Here is a 20,735-nt window from a genome sequence, read left to right as displayed (position 1 = left end):
TCTTTTTTTTCGACATAGTCCACGTACGCTTACCGCAGCACAAGTGTTAAGCTCTTGTATATTTGACGAATGTAGTAGGTCTTCTCCGACAGATACTTGGATTACAACTATAGTATTGCATGGGCGGCATGAAGATGGTATGTCTGATAGTACATCTTCAAGCTTTACCTTTTCACCGCGACTGAGGATGAGACCTGTGGTCGTAAAAGCGCTCATCCGGTAAAAAAGAAACAGTCGAAATATTTGTGGAAGAATACGCAATATAGTGTTGACGAAAACGATTCCTCGTATTTCGCGAAAATCGCGAGTTTCACTTTAGAACAGTTTCATTCTTGCCACATTGTATTTCATATTTTGGAAAAAACGACCTGTGGCTGAAACGATCACATTGTTCGTAGTCCACGTTAAAGGTCTGAATCCAGAATTTCTGCCATGATAGTAGCAGCACGATACTGCTGCTCAACGAGGCAATTCCCCACAATCACCTAACAACAGGTAACTGTTTAACCTTCCTGTAATATTCGCTGAGCTCACTATAATCACGTAGGTGCTCTTACATGTAAGACTGAATGCACACCGCTTATTTACATCTTAATGCTCTGCAATTTTTGCATCTTACATGTTGCCTCGGGTAAATTGGTGTTTCGTGGTTTTCTCCTGCCTGAGAAGAAAGAAGCAGCAGCAAGAAGCAGCAGCAGCAAGAAGCAGCAGCAGCAAGAAGCAGCAAGCAGCAGCAGCAGCAGCAAGAAGCAGCAAGAAGCAGCAGCAGCAGCAGCAGCAGCAGCAAGAAGCTGCAGCAGCAGCAGCAGCAAGAAGCTGCAGCAGCAGCAGCAGCAGCAAGAAGCTGCAGCAGCAGCAGCAGCAGCAAGAAGCTGCAGCAGCAGCAGCAGCAGCAAGAAGCTGCAGCAGCAGCAGCAGCAGCAGCAGCAGCAAGAAGCTGCAGCAGCAGCAGCAGCAGCAGCAGCAGCAAGAAGCTGCAGCAGCAGCAGCAGCAGCAGCAGCAGCAAGAAGCTGCAGCAGCAGCAGCAGCAGCAGCAGCAGCAAGAAGCTGCAGCAGCAGCAGCAGCAGCAGCAGCAGCAAGAAGCTGCAGCAGCAGCAGCAGCAGCAGCAGCAAGAAGCTGCAGCAGCAGCAGCAGCAGCAGCAGCAAGAAGCTGCAGCAGCAGCAGCAGCAGCAGCAGCAAGAAGCTGCAGCAGCAGCAGCAGCAGCAGCAGCAAGAAGCTGCAGCAGCAAGAAGCTGCAGCAGCAGCAGCAGCAGCAGCAGCAGCAAGAAGCTGCAGCAGCAGCAGCAGCAGCAGCAAGAAGCTGCAGCAGCAGCAGCAGCAGCAGCAAGAAGCAGCAGCAGCAGCAGCAGCAGCAGCAAGAAGCTGCAGCAGCAAGAAGCTGCAGCAGCAGCAGCAGCAGCAGCAGCAGCAGCAAGAAGCTGCAGCAGCAGCAGCAGCAGCAGCAGCAGCAAGAAGCTGCAGCAGCAGCAGCAGCAGCAAGAAGCTGCAGCAGCAGCAGCAGCAGCAGCAGCAAGAAGCTGCAGCAGCAGCAGCAGCAGCAGCAGCAAGAAGCTGCAGCAGCAGCAGCAGCAGCAGCAGCAGCAGCAGCAGCAGCAAGAAGCTGCAGCAGCAGCAGCAGCAGCAGCAGCAGCAGCAGCAAGAAGCTGCAGCAGCAGCAGCAGCAGCAGCAGCAGCAGCAGCAAGAAGCTGCAGCAGCAGCAGCAGCAGCAGCAGCAGCAGCAAGAAGCTGCAGCAGCAGCAGCAGCAGCAGCAGCAAGAAGCTGCAGCAGCAGCAGCAGCAGCAGCAAGAAGCTGCAGCAGCAGCAGCAGCAGCAAGAAGCTGCAGCAGCAGCAGCAGCAAGAAGCAGCAGCAGCAGCAGCAGCAGCAAGAAGCAGCAGCAGCAGCAGCAGCAGCAAGAAGCAGCAGCAGCAGCAGCAGCAGCAAGAAGCTGCTGCAGCAGCAGCAGCAAGAAGCTGCAGCAGCAGCAGCAGCAAGAAGCTGCAGCAGCAGCAGCAGCAAGAAGCTGCAGCAGCAGCAGCAAGAAGCTGCAGCAGCAGCAGCAAGAAGCTGCAGCAGCAGCAGCAGCAAGAAGCTGCAGCAGCAGCAGCAGCAAGAAGCTGCTGCAGCAGCAGCAAGAAGCTGCAGCAGCAGCAGCAAGAAGCTGCAGCAGCAACAAGAAGCTGCAGCAGCAGGAGCAAGAAGCATGAAGAAGCAGAAGAAGTAGAAACAAGAAGAAGAAGAAGCAGAAACAAGAAGAAGAAGAAGCAGAAACAAGAAGAAGAAGAAGCAGAAACAAGAAGAAGAAGAAGCAGAAACAAGAAGAAGAAGAAGCAGAAACAAGAAGAAGAAGAAGCCGAAGCAGAAGAAGAAGCCGAAGCAGAAGAAGAAGCCGAAGCAGAAGAAGAAGCCGAAGCAGAAGAAGAAGCCGAAGCAGAAGAAGAAGCCGAAACAGAAGAAGAAGAAGCCGAAGCAGAAGAAGGAGCCGAAGCAGAAGAAGGAGCCGAAGCAGAAGAAGAAGCCGAAGCAGAAGAAGAAGCCGAAGCAGAAGAAGAAGCCGAAGCAGAAGAAGAAGCCGAAGCAGAAGAAGAAGCCGAAGCAGAAGAAGAAGCCGAAGCAGAAGAAGAAGCCGAAGCAGAAGAAGAAGCCGAAGCAGAAATTTTGTGGCGACGGCAATTGGAAAAATTGTGTATCATTTCTCTGTACTCAGGGAAAATTTGTTACCTTCGCTTACATTCACAACCAACTGGAGCAACCAGCGATCTCACTGCTATTAAAAAATCAGGAAAGTGTAACGACAGCATTAACAGAGACAGTAGCTACACCCTTAGCAGTGTATTGAAACGGATGCTTGATGCTGATAAGCAAAGGAGAAATCAGCTTAATTATGCACTGTCTAGAAAAATGAACATTGCTACCAATGTTCTACAGTCAGAGACAGTGACATAGCCTCTGGTGTCATACCGAATTTCCAGCACTCTGTCACATCTCTACGACATAATTCAACCACCTGCAGCACCTAAGGAGATCCTGTTCCAGGACACGGACGTCCAAAAAACGTCGACCTGCCACCGTGTCATCCTCTGCCTTGCGGCGTCATGTGGATTCGGTATGGAGGGGCATGTGGTAAACTCGCTCTCTTCACCGTTTCGCAGACTTTCCACACTGTGGAACCGCTACTTCTCATTAAAGTATCTCCTTAATCGGCACCACGAGACTGAGTCCACGCCGTATCAATCCTCCCACGAAGAAGGAATTCTTGGCACCACCGCGAATCGATCCCGGATCGTCCACATGGACTATTTACGAATAATTTTGCATGACTTACACCACAGGGTGTTTAAAAATGACTTTACAATATTGAAAATTCATGTAAATTAATTTATAGTACCCACAGAGGTGACTGTATTGTCTATCTGTAGGGAAATACATCAAGTTTTGTCTAGCAAAGTTTTCTAATGCCGAATCGCACGGTGAGGAGCGGTAGTGGCAGTACCGTTAAAGATGTCTGCCTTCACTGGACCAGAGTGTGCCAGCTGTGTGTTTTGGTTTGAAGAATCGAAGTTCGAACAGTTCAGCCTCATTGCCGTACCAAGTACGCTGAAGATCCTTCTAGTAGGCGTACAATTTATAAGTGGCATAAATGTTTAGTAGAAATAGGGTGCTAGGTAAGACAAGGCATAGATTAGATTAGATTAGTACTTGTTCCATAAATCATGAATCCGACACTTCGTAATGATGTGGAACGCGTCAGGTTAATAAAAGGTGTCTATACAAAATATTACGTGACAATATTTTTAATTTTTTTTGTGAGGGTTGGGGAAATTACCCACTTATTATATCCAAAAATTAATCTAATGAGTAGAAGGAGTTGCCATTAAGAAATTCTTTTAATTTCCTTTTAAATCCTATATGGCTATCTGTCAGACTTTTGATGCTATTAGGTAAGTGACCAAAGACGTTCGTGGCAGCATAATTTACCCCCTTCTGGGCCAAAGTTAGATTTAGCCTTTAGTAGTGAAGATCGTCCTTTCTCCTAGTGTTGTAGCCATGTACACTGCTATTACTTTTGAATTCGTTCGGATTCTTAACAACAAATTTCATAAGTGTATATATATATATATATATATATATATATATATATATATATATATATATATATATATATAGTGAGGCTACAGTGAAGATCTCTAACTCTTTAAGTAAGTGTCTCCAGTATGATCTTGGATGAGCTCCAGCAATTATTCATATTACACCCTTTTGTGCAGTGAACACTTTTACTCAATGATGAGTTACCCCAAAATATGCCGCCATAGGAAAGCAGAGAATGAAAATAGGCATGGTAAGCTAATGTACTCAGATGTATATCGCCAAAATTTGCAATGACCCTAATAGCATAAGTAGCTGAACTCAAACGTTTCAGCAGATCCTCAGTGTGTTTTTTCCATTTAAACCCCTCATCAATGCATACACATAGAAATTTTGAATATTCTACATTAGCTACCGATTTCTGATCGAAGTCAATATCTATCAATGGTGTCATTCCATTTACTGTGTGCAACCGTATATACTGTGTTTTGTCAAAGTTTAATGAGAGCTCATTTTCAGAGAACCACTTAATGATTTTCTGAAAAAACATCGTGTACAATTTCACCAGTTAATTCTTGTCTGTTGGGTGTGATAGCTGAACGTTTATCATCGGCAAAAAGTACCAGCTTTGCATCTTCGTGAATACACAATGGCAAGTCATTAATATAGATTAAGAACAGCAGAGGACCCAAGACCGAACCTTGCGGCACCCCATTCTTGATGGTTCCCCAGTTTGAGGAATCACCAGTTTTTTTGCATACTATTTGAACTGCTTATTCCAACTTTCTTCACTCTTCCAGTTAGGTATGATTTAAACCATTTGAGCACTGTCCCATTCATACCGCAGTACTTGAGCTTATCTAGAAGTACTCCATGATTTACACAATCAAAAGCCTTTGATAGATCACAAAAAATCCCAACGGGTGACTTCCAGTTGCTCAGAGCAAATAATCAGGTCGTCCAAGCACATCTCACGACGTCGTAGAGCGAGTGAGACAACGTTTTCCCAACGTGGTGGCGTAAATTCTTGCTCTAAGGTCTGGTAGAGAAGCCGGCACAGGTGGTACAAACACGACATCCTTCATGAAACCCCATAAACGAAAATTGAATGGTGTCAGGTCTGGGGATCGTGGGGCCCATGCAGTTTGCGTATTACGGCCAACCCATTGACCTGGAAAGAGGTCACTGAGAAAATCGCGGTCGTCAGCCAGGTAGTGGGGTGGTGCGCCATCTTGCATGAAGTAAACACTTTGTTCTTGGTCATCCTCATCGATTTCCTAGGGCCGCCACTGGGCACGGTACAGCTGCAATGCCTCAGCTAGTTGGGAAGAAATTGACTTCCGATGGGATGCGTGCAGGATAACCAACGGAAGCCACATACAACATCTTTAGTTTAAGGTAAAAAAACAATGTGTCTCCCTACACAATAACAATGTATCCAGCTCTATATCTTCTTGCAATAAATTTATGACTTTTTTAAAGTTGTAAAGTCCTTTTTGAAACACCCTGTATTTACTGATATTCTATACGATGAAATTGAAAACAGAAGTACAGATGTGGTGTTTGAGGTTTACGGGCGCTAAACAGCGTGGTCATCAGCGCCCAAACACATAGAAACAGGAACACAAGCGGCGAAGGGACGAAGACGGACGCCGAAAAAGGAGAACGGCTAAAAGACACAGGCCTGACGCAGTTCCAAATGCGCACATACAGAGGCAAAACAAGAGGAGAAGAAACACACTAAAAAAGGAAAGGAAACACAAGGAAAAGAGAACAGATACCGAAGGGAAACAAGGAGGTAATCGTGACTGGCTGACCTCTTACCTAAAACCTGGGTGAGCCAGTCACCCAGCAGCACATTAAAACCTTCTCCCTAAAATCCGAGGCAACAGATTGGACAGGACACAAAACCGTAAGACCTTAACCACAGTCGCTGCGTCGTCTTGCAAAATAGAGGGCAAATCCGGTGGCAAGGAAACCACCGCCCTCTGGTCAGAGAATAAAAGACAGTCAAGTAAAATGTGGCGGACAGTAATCTGGACGCCACAAGCACTGCAGATTGGGGGGTCCTCCCGCCGGAGTAAAAAACCATGCGTGAAGGGACTGTGTCCAATGCGGAGGCGAGTGAGGAGAACCTCATCCCGCCTGTATGACTGGTAGGACGTACGCCATGGTCGCGTAGTGGCCTTTACCAGACGCAGCTTATTGTCAGAAACTGCCAACCACTCCTCTTCCCATTGATGCATAACACGAAAACGCAAAAGGGAGGTTACAGCATGGAGGGGGACGGCACATTCAACAACGTGAGGGAGGGAACATGCATCTTTGGCAGCCACATCCGCCAGTTCGTTTCCCCTAATACCCACGTGCCCCGGCACCCAGCAGAAAGAAACCTCCTTCCCCTGCCGTTGCAGGTGGAGTAGGGCATCATGGATGTTCTGGACGACCGTATCCGCTGGGTACAAGTGTTGCATGGTCTGAAGGGCACTCAGGGAGTCAGTAAAGATGAGGAACTTAAGACTGGTAACACATCTCATCTGCTCCAATGCCCGCAAGATTGCAAACAATTCGGCATCGAGGAGGGTAAACGCCGCAGGAAGCCGTAACTGGACGACTCGATCAGGGAAAATAACAGCACAACCAACAGAGTCCCCCTGTTTAGAGCCATCTGTGAATACAGGTACATGGTCCGGATGCTGGTTTAAAATATCGTAAAATAAGGAGGTAAAAACAAACGCCGGAGTGCAGTTCCTCCGGTTCTCCGACAAGTCTAGAAGGATGCTGGGCCTCTGGAGCAACCAGGGAGGCAGGCGAGTAAAACCTTGTCGTTGGGGGGCCACACGCTCCACACCAAGGGACTCAAGCAAATGCTTGACACGAATCCCAAATGGTTTTGTTACCCTGGGACGACTGGAAAAGAGACGTTCCATAGGCGGTCGGGCAACGGTAGGGTACGCAGGGGAGGTAGGACAGGCAAGGAAATGACACACCCGTCGCACCATGAGGAGTTTCCGCCGGATGGCGAGCGGCGGTTCCCCTGCCTCAGCACACAGGCTGGGGATGGGACTGGTACGGAAGGCACCAGTGGCCAGCCTGATACCCTCATGGTGTACTGCGTCAAGGATCTTCAGATACGAAGGCCTTGCTGACCCACACACGGTGCAAGCATAGTCAAGACGCGATCGGACGAAAGCCCTATAAAACTGCAGCAGACGCGCCCGATCTGCTCCCCAGGACCGATGGCTCAGACACTTCAAAATATTCAGTGCCTTCAGGGCCCGCACCTTGAGGTCTTTAAGGTGAGGCAACCACGACAACTTGGAATCAAAAGTGAGGCCCAGGAACCTCACAGTGTCTCTAAAAGGAAGAACGGTGTCTCTCAGACGCAATTCAGGGGAGGTAAAAGGACGCCGAGAACGATTAAAATGAACACACACAGATTTGTCTGCAGAAAAGGTAAAACCCGTCTTTGCAGTCCATGCCTCTAAGCGCTTTATCGTAAGCTGTTACTGCCGACTAGCACTGACAAGACTGGAGGAAGAACAGAAAACAGCAAAATCGTCCACAAACAAGGAGCATTGGGCAGGACTCCGGATAGTGGACGTGATACTGTTAATAGCAACGGCAAAGAGGGTGACACTTAAAACGCTGCCCTGAGGAACACCATTCTCCTGCACGTACAGATCCGATAGCACATTACCAACCCGATACCGAAAGAGGCGGTGAGAAAGAAAGGACCGAATGAAGATGGGGAGACGGCCACAAAAGCCCCACTCATGGAGTTGATTGAGGATAAGGCGGCGCCAAGTAGTGTCATACGCCTTATTAATGTCAAAGAAGCTGGTTACGTAGAAAGGCCTGCTGGATGGCGGCCTCAAGCAGGGTCAAGTTGTCTATAGTGGAACGACATCTCCGAAAGCCACACTGAGAGGGGCTAAGGAGCTGCCTGGTCTCGAGCAGCCAAACCAGGCGGCGGTTGACCATGCGTTCCAACGTCTTCCCAATACAGCTCGTCAAGGCAATACTCCGATAACTACTGGGATGCGTTCGGTCCTTCCCTGGTTTGAGGAGGGGAATCAAAATTGCCTCCCTCCACGAGTCAGGGTACGTGCCGGATAACCATATCATATTGAAACAGTTCAGGAGAACTTCCTTGGATGGCAGCAACAGGTGCCGCAGCATGCTGTACCGGATTTGATCATGACCAGGCGCAGTATCATGAGCCACAGACAGCGCAGAATCCAGTTCCCACATTGTGAAGGGGCAGTTATAGGGTTCAGAATTTAGAGACCGGAAGTCCAAGTGACCCCTTTCGATGGCAGTGCGGTAGCGACAGAAATCTGGATCACAGTTAATAGTGGCGGTAGATTCCGCAAAATGCATGGCCAGTGTCTGGGCAATGTCTCTCGGCGCCGTGAGGAGACATCCCTGATGCAGCAATGCCGTGACAGGGAGCTGGCTGAGTTTCCCGGAAATCCTCCTGATGGCTTCCCATACTTTCGTAGAACTAGTGGAGCGAGAGATGGAATTTAAGAACGATTGCCATGACCGTCGTTTGCTCTCTTTAATCACTCGCCGCGCTCTGGCCCTTGCCACCCGAAAGGCCGCAAGATTGTCAGCTGAGGGACGGCACTTGAAGCGGCGCAGTGCTGCACGGCGGGCGCGGATGGCTGAGTGGCACTCAGTGGTCCACCAAGGGACAGGACGCCTCTTGGGATGACCGGATGACCGTGGGATTGACAATTCAGCAGCATGTGAGATCACGGCTGCAACATGGTCTACCCATTCGTGGACGCTGGCACGGTGTTCCAAAACAGCCAGTTGGCTGAAAAGTGTCCAGTCAACTCTGCAAAGGTGCCACTGGGGCGGCACTGGTAATGCCACAGCCTCATCCAGGAGGCGAGTCCAGAGGGGGGAGTGGTCACTAGAATGGAGGTCAGCTGCAGCCTCCCACAGAGCAGAATCCGCGAGTGCTGGAGAGCAAAAGGAAAGGTCAATAGCCGATGACGATCCGGAAGCAGTACAGAAATGAGTGGGAGCACCAGAGTTGAGGAGGCACAGTTCTTCAGACATCATGACGCTTTCCAGAATGCGACCCCTGGGGCAAGTAGTCGGAGAGCCCCGTAAGACATTATGAGCGTTGAAGTCCCCCAGAAGAAGAAATGGGCGGGGGAGTTGGCTACTAAGGTCCGTGAGAGCCTCAGAGTCTATCGCATCCGGAGGTGGTAAATAAACTGAACAGACTGTGAGCCTCCGACCCACAAGAATGTCAACTGCAACTGCTTGCAAGTCGGTGACGAGAGGGAGCTCAGATGAGGGGTGCATGTCACGGACAAAAACCGCAACACCACCCTTTTCCCTTTGCCCCGTCAGATCATCTTTTCGATATACGGTATAGCCGCGTAAAGAAGGAGAATCAGTGGCCCGAAAATGTGTCTCTTGGAGACATAAGCACAAGGGGCACTCTCGTATAAGGAGTTGTAATTCGGCCACATGCGTCTTGAACCCATTCAGGTTCCACTGTAATATGGGAGCCAGTGATCAGGGTGGCTGAACTTTCACCCTGCCTCTGTGCTTTGGAGGAGAGACCGTACTGGCCGGAGATTTATTCCTGGGGCGAGAAGATCGCCCCCGGTCGACATCAATGTCCATAAGCTCCGATGACGACCCACGGGAGATGTCAGACAGTACGATGGCCTCGTCATCGGACCGACGCTGACTAGTCTCCTCAGGTGGCAGAACCTTCATCTTCTGAGGCTTTGTCTTGGGGGGCTTGGAATGCAGAGCCTTGTCAACAGTTGGAGGTTGACTCGCCTGGGCAGAAGGCGCCATATGGGGGGAGGCTGGAAGTACCTCAATGTCAGCAACCACGGCCTTGTCCGATGTAGCGGGGAGAGCCGCAGATTGCAAAACAACCGCAGCAGCACAAGTGCACTGGCAAGCGCAGGTTTTAGTGCTAACACTAGTAACCTCCGTTTGCGTAGCAACAGTGGCCAGTTGTACCGGTTTTTTGAGAGCGGAAGCGAAAGATGTTGAAAACACAGGAGGTTGCATGGCCTTAAAGAGCTTCTTGGCCTCACCATAGGGGATGCGCTTAGATGTTTTAATCTCCTGTACCTTCCGTTCTTCGAGATAGATGGGGCAGATCCGGCTCCAGACAGGGTGACTCCCAGAGCAATTCACGCACTTCACAGGCGATGAACAATCGGCTCCGTCATGGGCAGGCTGACCACATTTACCACAAGTGGCTATCCCATTGCACCCCAACGTAGTATGCCCAAAGCGCTGACATTTAAAACAGCGCATGGGGTTGGGGAAATATGGCCGTACTGGCAAACGTAAGAACCCCGCTTTAACATGCTCCGGGAGTCTCGGGCAACTGAATGTGAGAATAAACGAGTCAGATTTGACGAGGTCCCCATTGACTAGTTTCATAATGTGCTGCACGTCAACAATACCTTCGTCAGCCCACTCAGATTTTAGCACGTCTATGGGGATATCCACCAAGTCCCTACACGTCACAACACCCTTACTATAATTCAAAGTGGAGTGGAGCTCGGTCTCGACAGCGTACTCTCCTAGACAATTTGCTTTCCGAAGGGCAGCGACTTGACGGGAACTAGAAGTCTCAACTAACAGAGTCCCATTGCGCAGTCGCTTTACAGATTTCAATGTTCCTGCAATTCCCTCAAGACCCTTGTGGATGTAAAAGGGAGAAACCCTCTCAAAGCTACCCTCCTTCCTTTTAATAATCAAAAACACATTCTGATTATCAGCATGTGCTCCGTTACTACATTCTGTTAAATCTCTAGCAACACCAGGCGCTGGAGAACTCGCAGCGCGTAGCCGCTTTTTCGATGGGGTGTGTTTTCCTACCAGCGGCCCACCCAAGCCACTGGTAGGGGGAAATGTAGAGGTCGAAGGGTCCATTGCGGTCCCACGAGCAGCTAGGGAACTAAAAGTCCGCTCAGACAGAGCCCCGCGTGCCTGAGTAAGCCTTATACAACTGGGGTGCGGCAGGTGCCCCAGAGGTTGCCCGCTTGCGACTGTTCCACCCCAACAGCCATGCATCTTCTAGGCGCGGAGCACACCGAAAGATTGAGGGGTTTTTATAGAGGTTGGCCTTCCTCGCAATCGAGGCGGTCAAGCCAAGATTACTATTCCCCGCAGCACACAACATTTCACCGCCGCGCCGTACGGTGGTCGCTGAAGCATGTCCGGGGGTTACGGTGACAGGACACTGGCGGCGCAGACCAGTCCCCAGCTCAGGACCCCGGGGTCGCCAAGCCCGTACTCAGGAAGTGAATGCTGAACCTCTACCGTCTGCGTGGTAGCCGCGAACCTTAACCGCTCTGTTGAGCTCGCTTGGTTGAAATATGATTAACGTTAAAGGTGTAAAAGTGTAGGCGTATATCTTTAACATTGATTTTCTCGAAAACTAAGAGCCGTCGCAAGGAAAGGGCCTAGCCTGGCACCCCCGACAGATCCCTCTGCAACATAACTGAATCAAAACCAGTGATTAACGGGTCTGATGGTCTCGTTGCAAGAGCCAAATCTCACATTTGTCAGAATAATCAAAAGCCAATGTCTCTTTTTGTGTAATACTCCTTAGTACCCAAAACACCGAACGTATTCTGATATCGCATAATTACATCATCTTTTTCCACTTCATCACTGGAAAAATAAGAAACTACGTAATTTATTTAAAGAATGTTCCAGGTTTTCTTTTCGGCTGGGCCCGCAGCGTAGTATGTTTCATAATATGACTTTTTATAATGAATAATTCCAAGTCAAATGCAAATATTTTAATTAGTATTCTTTGTTATTTACTACAAACTTGTTTCAGCTACAGCTCCATTCCCAAGTAAATCTCTAGATGTTACAGTTGGTGAGTCTTCTTTCATTTTTAATAGTTGTAAATGTCACTTAACGTATATACTTACGTCTAGTTGGAATAGTCAGTGAATAAACTGTCGATTGTCTACATGTTGCTAGATTGTTAAAAGTCAGGTAAATTCTATTTCTACAGAATTTCCTTCGTGAAATTATTTTGACAGCTAGAATGACTGTTTATTATCGATGTTTTACGTTTACTGTAATCTTTGCTAGCCAGTGATTATGTGCTTCATTGCTATAGCTCTGTTATGATCACATACATACATTACTCGACTGGCAAAGACGCAGCTTTTACTGAAGCTTGACGTTTGGTGAGGTAAGATGGCGACATTGGGAAGTGTGCTGTACCAACAAGATTTTCTGAAATGAAATGACGTTATAAGATTCACGAATTGGTTTAAGAAATTCCTTCAGTTGATCAAATATTTGCGTACTAGTTGAGTTTTGAGAAGCGCATGAAGTACGTATACACATGTTTTAAGCAGACTGCAATTTTCCTAAGAACACTCAAATGAAGAAAGACACTTTTATCAACGACAAATAGCACGTTCTACTTATAGGTGCAATTTCATAACGAGCATAGTATTCGAAGAAAAGCAGATGATCAAAACAGGATGAAAGCACATCATTAAGCTACGTCTGTTAATACTAGATCATTTAACTCCCACAAAAACTATTTAAATATTGCCGGGATTTCGGATAAAACAAAGTGTAGTATAATTATTTACGCTTACATACAGTGCAAAAGCAAAAATGCATAAGATGTTTCTAGTTATGTTTGCGCTGAGATATGTTCCTTTCTTTAGCTTCTGTCTGCTGTACAAAAAATTACGGCCAAACGCGACGCATATACACTCCTGGAAATTGAAATAAGAAAGCCGTGAATTCATTGTCCCAGGAAGGGGAAACTTTATTGACACATTCCTGGGGGTCAGATACATCACATGATCACACTGACAGAACCACAGGCACATAGACACAGGCAACAGAGCATGCACAATGTCGGCACTAGTACAGTGTATATCCACCTTTCGCAGCAATGCAGGCTGCTATTCTCCCATGGAGACGATCGTAGAGATGCTGGATGTAGTCCTGTGGAGCGCCTTGCCATGCCATTTCCACCTGGCGCCTCAGTTGGACCAGCGTTCGTGCTGGACGCGCAGACCGCGTGAGACGACGCTTCATCCAGTCCCAAACATGCTCAATGGGGGACAAATGCGGAGATCTTGCTGGCCAGGGTAGTTGACTTACACCTTCTAGAGCACGTTGGGTAGCGCGGGATACATGCGGACGTGCGTTGTCCTGTTGGAACAGCAAGTTCCCTTGCCGGTCTAGGAGTGGTAGAACGATGGGTTCGATGACGGTTTGGATGTACCGTGCACTATTCAGTATCCCCTCGACGATCACCAGAGGTGTACGGTCAGTGTAGGAGATCGCTCCCCACACCATGATGCCGGGTGTTGGCCCTGTGTGCCTCGGTCGTATGCAGTCCTGATTGTGGCGCTCACCTGCACGGCGCCAAACACGCATACGACCATCATTGGCACCAAGGCAGAAGCGACTCTCATCGCTGAAGACGACACGTCTCCATTCGTCCCTCCATTCACGCCTGTCGCGACACCACTCGAGAAGGGATGCACGATGTTGGGGTGTGAGCGGAAGACGGCCTAACGGTGTGCGGGACCGTAGCCCAGCTTCATGGAGACGGTTGCGAATGGTCCTCGCCGATACCCCAGGAGCAACAGTGTCCCTAATTTTCTGAGAAGTGGCGGTGCGGTCCCCTACGGCACTGCGTAGGATCCTACGGTCTTGGCGTGCATCCGTGCGTCGCTGCGGTCCGGTCCCAGGTCGACGGGCACGTGCACCTTCCGCCGACCACTGGCGACAACATCGATGTACTGTGGAGACCTCACGCCCCACGTGTTGAGCAATTCGGCGGTACGTCCACCGGCCTCCTGCATGCCCACTATACGCCCTCGCTCAAAGTCCGTCAACTGCACATACGGTTCACGTCCACGCTGTCGCGGCATGCTACCAGTGTTAAAGACTGCGATGGAGCTCCGTATGCCACGGCAAACTGGCTGACACTGACGGCGGCGGTGCACAAATGCTGCGCAGCTAGCGCCATTCGATACCAACACCGCGGTTCCTGGTGTGTCTGCTGTGCCGTGCATGTGATCATTGCTTGTACAGCCCTCTCGCAGTGTCCGGATCAAGTATGGTGTGTCTGACACACCGGTGTCAATGTGTTCTTTTTTCCATTTCCAGGAGTGTATTAACCATTGTGTCAAACCTCTAAGGGTAACGTAGTTATATCAGATTATTCCCATTTCTTACCAGTATTTTGTCTGCAAACAAAAAGCTTTTTGTACGTCCTCTGCGCTCGGTTGCTATTGCAAATTGTTGGCTTCAGTGACACCAGTGATGAAGCATACGGTATTTGCAGTCTAACAACGTACGTCTATGTTGCCAGTTTAGTACTGTATGTCTGTGGTTATGATTTGTATCTATGATTACCTTTTGTTTTTGTCTACTTTTTGCTTTTTATCCGTTCTCCTCTCCCAAAATTTTAATAAAATTTTCTAGTTAATTTTTATTTTTATGATTGATTGGTTCATTAAGAGTATCGTTTGGATGATTCTGTGCGTGCGTATATATTCATAATTCTTCGAAGATGTTCGTATCATGTCTTTATGTTCTGTGTACCGCTTGAAATGCGTTTTCGAGATGTTCTGATTTGTGGTTTTGGTTTTTTGGGGTATAGGTAAAAGCTTAATTCATTGCTGTCGCTTTCTTATCTTGTTTTTTGAGTCTAAATCTAAAATTTCATCCAGTTTGACCGCAATATGATTTAATACAGTCGTTACACGAAATGTACGTGCCTGCGTTGCTAAAGTCTGAGATTTTAGTTTTTCCAGATCGAACATTCGTTTTTAGATTGTTTTTGTTCAGAATGCTAGTTTTATGGTAGTTATGTTTAAGAATTAATTTATTTCATTAGTTACGTGTTCCAAGTATATCGTCGGTAAGTATGTCACTTTTCCGTTAATTTTGATTTCTTTTGTTACTTTTATGTCGAATAGTTTAGACAAAAAGAGAATAGAAGCTTTCGAAATGTGGTGCTACAGAAGAATGCTGAAGCTTAGATGGGTAGATCACATAACTAATGAAGAGGTACTGAAGAGAATTGGGGAGAAGAGAAATTTGTGGCACAACTTGACTAGAAGAAGGGAACGGCTGGTAGGACATACTTCGAGGCATCAAGAGATCACGAATTTAGCATTGAAGGGTAACGTGGAGGGTAAAAATCGTAGAGAGTGGACAAGAGATGAATACACTAAACAGATTCAGAAGGATGTATGTTGCAGTAGGTACTGGGAGATGAAGAAGCTTGCACAGGATGCAGTAGCATGGAGAGCTACATCAAACCAGTCTCTGGACTGAAGAAAAACAATAACTTTAATGTCCATTTGTATGGTTTGGCTTTTAGCTTTTGTGTGTTGTTTATACAGTTTGAACTAAATTTGGATTGAAATCATTTTCTTGAGCTGTATGTTGAAGTATTGTTAGCTCGTTTTGTATTGCTTAATGTTGGACTGGCAAATAGATTATTCTATTCATCATTGAATGAAGTAGTCATACTTTTGCAATTCGCCTGACAAGAACTTCCATTAATTATGTTGTTTGCGGTAGTTGATTTTTTGTAGATTTTGGAATCATAATCGTTGTTACTGTTGCACATTTTAATATCGTGAAAATTTATGGATTTATTTGTTTGTTTCTGTTTCCAACGTAAGTTATATTTTTAATGCAATTCGTTGAGTTCTTGATGAATTGGTTCGATGACTTCATCATTTTCATTCATTACCACTTACGTGCCATCTTCATATTTATGGTTAATATTTAACTGTGTTGAGTAATGGCCTTTGGAAGCCGAAAAATTATTCCTCCAGTGTGATGATAAATTTGTGGGCAACTGTACCAGCAACACAGTTTCCCATAGCCACTGCATCAGCTTGTGTATAAATTTTGTGATTAAATTCAAAATAATTTCCATTCCAAATTAGTTTTAGCAGAGCTATGATTTCATTGGTTCCTGCAATTGAAGTTTTTCTAGGTCTTCGAAGGTTACCTTTCATAATTTCTATTTTTTCCTGTACGGGTTTGTTTGTATATAGCTTTGTATTATGAAAGAAAAGAAATCTGTCATTTTGTGGTCTTTGTATATCTTTTATGCCATGTGCTAATGTTCTTGAGTTCTTTATGGGATACTTTTTATTGTAGCCATATAGCTTGATAAGGAATGTGTTAGGTTTTTTTACTTACAAGGTACGCTCGGCAGTCAGTACAATTTATAATTGGGCGATTTGAAGTTAATTCTTTGTGTCTCTTAGGCTGCGCGTGTAATTTTGGAGTACGTGGGTACATAATGATGGAAGCTTTCCTTTCCCTGGTTTGTTACTATTATAATACAATTTTTGATGCATTTCTTTGCTAGTGCAGCATACTTGATGGGGTGGTGTGGCATTTCTGTAACGTTGTCTTCGAAAAAAGTCATTTTATTAATATATTCACTATGATTTATAACAACTACACTGCTAACCTTATCCGATGTTATTGCTATTGCATTTGTGTTAGTAATTCCTGATTTATGCTGTTGAATGTATTATGTTCATTTTGCGTTTGTCATATTATGTTATGCTGTTGCGAAATAGCGGTCCAAGATTTTGGCTACATCTGAAAAATCGAAGCACAATGCATCGAAAAGGCAACGCAAGTGCCACAAAAAATATCAAATGGATGCTATGTACATCTTAGAAGAAGTAGAAATATATATGCACACAAGAAATTACCAAACGATATTCTTCATGAAAAAAGATCTATCTTAAACATAACAATTATCTAGAAAATTTTATTGAAATTTTGGAAAACGAGAATGGCTAAAAAGCACACATTAATTGAAACAAAAGATAATCATAGATACAATCATAATAGAATTATAATATTTATGAATCACATCACTGACTAGCAAAGATAAACATTAAATGTAAATCATCAACGATAATAAACTGTCATTCGAACTATCAGAAGAATTTCACTAACAGAATTCTGTAAAAAATAGAACTTTCGTGACTCATAACAATCTAGCAACGTATAGATAAGTCAACAGTTTACTCACTAATGAAATATGGACATCTATGCCATCTGGACGTAAGTACACACACAAACTGACCTTTATATGCATCTGCTACAAATATAAGTTGTCTTATCAACTGTAACATCTAGAAGGTTACTTGAGATTGGCGCTCTAGCCGAAACAGTTTGTAGCAAAAGACAAAGAAAAATACTAATTAAAATATTTACAGCTTACCTGGAATTATTCCTTACAAAATATTCTAAGTGCTATATATGGGAGCTGACTGGTTCCATGTGACAATAAGAAAATTTTTGTTGGAAGTGTCATTAATACAGAGGCACTACGTTTATCAGCCCTAACACAAGTACAGCCACAGCAGTAATGTTTTTCTAGCTAAACTGTACTTAACAAAAACTGTTTCCCACGTCTCTTTTTTGCAAGAGAATAATACAACAATTACAGAAAAGCTATTTTAGTACTGACTTCTGTCTCTTACACGAATCTATTACATGGCTTAGAGGTTACAAAATTTACTGCAAAACTCCCTGTGATGTTGAAGGCGAAATGGCTTTATTTAATGTTCTCCAGACACATGGTTTTGTCTAGTCACTTTTCCAACTTTTTTCTACTTGTTTGGAGCCCATATTATCTCCTACTGTAGATATGTTTACTGATACAAACAAAAGCTCACATGCAGCCTTGCTTACCACACCAATTGTGTGTCAGTGAAATGGAGCAGACCTTGCCGGCTAGAATGGCCGAGCGTCTCTAGGCGCTACAGTCTGGAACCGCGCGACCGCTACGGTCGCAGGTTCGAGTCCTGCCTCGGGCGTGGATGTATGTGATGTCCTTAGGTTAGTTAGGTTTAAGTAGTTCTCAGTTATAGGGGACTGATAAACCCAACAGTTAAGTCCCATAGTGCTCAGAGCCATTTGAACCATTTTTGAGAAGACCTTGACGCATGCCAATTTGAACTCCAGAGGGAAGCATTAGTCGGCACAAATACTGAGCGTGATTTAGTGGTGAATGTTTTTAATATTTTCTCCGTGAGTTCGTACTCCTAACGAGTCTGGGAACATGGAACAGTGTACTGAAAACACTACAGCACTGGAAACACTTTTGGTGAAGAAAACGGCACTTCCGTTTAGTACTTCCCTTCTTCAAATGAACACTGCAACATCGACCGGTGGCTGTTTAATGCCGGACGTTAAAAAAGTTTACAGAAGACTCTTCAATTTAGAAGACAGGCAAGAATTCCTTACTTTAAAGAAAAACTACAAAATAAACAGAACTTATTTTTTTTAACTTATTTATTCACATTTTAAGCACAAATATCCAATCCCCTTCAAAGGACTCGCTATTTGCACTAAAACTTCTCTAATCTTCTATTTCATTTTTCAAAACATTTTTAAATTCATTTTTCGTGATGCCTGACAGCGACTCCGTCTTTTTCTTTCTCCATCTCAGCGAAACGCTTCTATTTCATATGTCTCTTCATTCTAGGAAACAAAAACGCCGCAAGGCAAGGTCGGCGTGAGAAACAGGGGTCGTAGCAATTTTCCTCCATAACTGTCGTACAAACAGGGATGTGAGAGCAGGTGAATTATGATGGAAAAACCAGTTACACAAATTAGACCACTTCCGCCGCACGCTGCTGTGGAATCTTTTCACGGCTTTCAAGTAGAAAGCCTGGTTAAGTATCAGAGACTGTGGAAGAAACACTCAGTCGGTAAGTCCCGTCATATCGAAAAAACAAATCTACATTTTTCTTAGTGTTTGATTTCACCTGACGAGCTTTCTTGGGGCGAGGCGAACTTTCAAGTCTTCCACTGGTTTGATTGTTGCTTTGATTCAGGATCATAAGCATAGCACCAAGTTTCGTCAACTGTGATAATTTTGGAAAGAAAAGGTGTTGATCATTTCAGGACTTCTTTCAAAGCACAGCATGCTTCCACGCGACCTTGTATTTGTTCTGAGATCAACAGTCGTGGCACGAACTTAGCAGCCACCCTTTTCGTTTCCAAGTCTTTTGTCACAATTCGTTGCACTGAGCTCCATGTCACTCCCGACAGCTCCAGAATTTCTTCAATGGTCCGCCGTCGACCTTAGTTGATGGCTGCACACATGATTTCAACATTTCCATGTGTTCAACAGTGGCACAACGAACAGACCTAGGTTTGTCATCAACTGACATTTCACCATTTTTGAAAGGGAAAAAGGATTCAAGCACTCGAGTTCTCCCTGTAGCATCGTCCTCTAAAAAAATGGTTCAAATGGCTCTGAGCACTATGGGACTTAACATCTGAGGTCATCAGTCCCCTAGAACTCGGAACTACTTAAACCTAACTAACCTAAGGCCATCACACACATCCATGCCCGAGGCAGGATTCGAACCTACGACCACGGCAGCAGAAGCGCGGTTCCGGACAGAAGCGCCTAGAACCGCTCGGCCACAATGGCCGGCTGGGTGCGCGTGTAGTCGGTCCACAATATGTACGGCTCAGCGTGATACTGCAGCCAATGCTTCGTGCCGAGTTCGGCGTGAAGTTGAGAATGCAGCATATAGGGGAAATTAACCACCATCAAAAACTTCATAACGTTCCTCTGTCCAACTGGTGTGGGTCGCACGAAGACGTCATTGTTAGCAGACGAATGAGAGAGTAATTCTTTGCATAGCTTCCGCGAAAATCCTGCAAGGTACAAATAATATGACCGATACAAGTATCTTAGGGAAGTACAGAGTAAGATGCAATGATAAGTAATGACTTAACACGAAAACTGTTCAGTCATTAACGTCGACTAACAATGTGCCGCCGTCGTCTTTGTTCCAGCCGCGATCCTCTGAAGACACCACACAAATTGAAAACATTGTTTTTGTTAGAAATAAAAGGCTGAATAACTTTGACTCCATACTATATTAAGAAAATCATTTACATAATAATCTATACAATGGGCACAGCAGAATGCCGTCCGTACCTTCCGAGAGCGAGACAACGAAAGACAAATCTTACAAGAGATAAAAAACTTCCGAAGTACAAAAACACCAGACGAACGAAATTAGTCTAGTGATTAGATGTAACGTTTTAGGAGTCGATACACACACGTAAAATTAAAATAAGTGCATCGTTTACAGACTTATTTCACAAACAGTTCTCACATACTAAATAGGATGAAATAAAAATAATGGAAGTTGTTACTGAGAAATCCTTTTGCGAGTCGCTTGTTAACAAATATTTTATTATGAAGAGATGTTTTGATTCATCGATGTTCACAGAAGGAATAATCACTAGAACTTTATAACACAAATGAACGTTGGGACCCGATACCTGGAACTGATTGTATCCATTACAGTTCATCACATGACTTCGATGACATCCACAAGTTTGATTTGGGGGATGATCTAATGGAGGCTCAGACTTTTGTAATTATCGACCCGAAGCACAAAAAGCGTCACACACCGAATTACGATCGCCGTTTTATCCAGGATACGCGGAATAGCGGAACCACTTTCGAGAACACGAGAATAATGCCATTCACAGGGATTTCCATTCAAAATGACGTCTACCCAGCTCCATCTACACACATTTAAGTGAAATTTTATGAGACACTGTACGTGGCTAGTAGCTGTCCA

General features: G+C 45.5%; 1 pseudogene; it reads left to right on the top strand.

Annotated features, from left to right (window-relative positions):
* The first annotated feature begins 712 nt into the window (after positions 1 to 712).
* LOC126282440 (putative uncharacterized protein DDB_G0271606) lies at positions 713 to 11,947 on the top strand (annotated as a pseudogene).
* The last annotated feature ends 8,788 nt before the right edge of the window (positions 11,948 to 20,735 follow it).

Source organism: Schistocerca gregaria, chromosome 7 (genome assembly GCF_023897955.1).
Source record: "Schistocerca gregaria isolate iqSchGreg1 chromosome 7, iqSchGreg1.2, whole genome shotgun sequence".
NCBI classification, from domain to species: Eukaryota; Metazoa; Arthropoda; class Insecta; order Orthoptera; family Acrididae; genus Schistocerca; species Schistocerca gregaria.
This window is presented reverse-complemented; position numbering and strand designations above follow the sequence as displayed.